The following is an 843-nucleotide window of genomic DNA, read 5'->3' as shown; positions in this document are numbered from 1 at the left end:
GCAGCTCCAGACTGGGACACCAACAATTCGCAGGGTTTTAGGGGAAGATTTGTGGGTTTCAGCTCAAAAATGGGGCTGAATTTGGGTTCGAGGATGAAGGAATCCCTGCACTAATGCTGCCCTCCAGGACAGGGGAATGGGCAACTCTACAGGGGGGAATGGGGTCAGAATGACAGAGAGAAGGTTTAGATGGGATTTTGGGAAGAATTTATCCCTGGGAGGGTGGGGAGGGATGGGATGGAATTCCCAGAGCAGCTGTGGCTGCCCCTGGATCCCTTTGAGTGCCCAAGGCCAGGCTTTTTTAATTTTCTTCCTTGAATATTGAGGGAATGGTTAAATAACCAAGGAACCCTGGCTGCTCCTGCCATGATGGATGAACCCATCAAGGGGAGCTTGGGTTCGTGAACAAGAAGAGATTTTTAGGATAATTTTCAGGATCATTCAGGTGTTTAAGAGGCACTGGTGAAGTGTGTTCWGACAGGGCTGGGAAATCACAGAGCCAGAGCTCCTTTTTCTCCTCCCAAACACTTCAAACAGAGGCGTTTGCAGTTCCCAGCTCCCATTCAATCCAGCACATGTTCAGGTATTCCCTGCTGGGCTGTCCCAGTCACAAACAGAGAAATTCCCAAGGAATTTTTCCGAGGAAAAGCCCCGAACCGGAACTGCGGAGAACATAAATTTGGGATACAATCTGTGCCATTCATCCCCTAAATTGGACATCCCAAAAGCAAACCTCTTCCCTTTCCTCCTTTCCAGTTCATAGAGCCTCTCCTGGCTCTGGATGCAGAGTTTGTCCCTAAAAAAACTGAATTTTGTTCCCCAGATTTTTTTTTTTTTTTTTTT

This window comes from Malurus melanocephalus, unplaced genomic scaffold, assembly GCF_030028575.1.
Source record: "Malurus melanocephalus ecotype Western Australia unplaced genomic scaffold, MMel_1.1 scaffold_774, whole genome shotgun sequence".
NCBI lineage: Eukaryota > Metazoa > Chordata > Aves > Passeriformes > Maluridae > Malurus > Malurus melanocephalus.
This window is presented reverse-complemented; position numbering follows the sequence as displayed.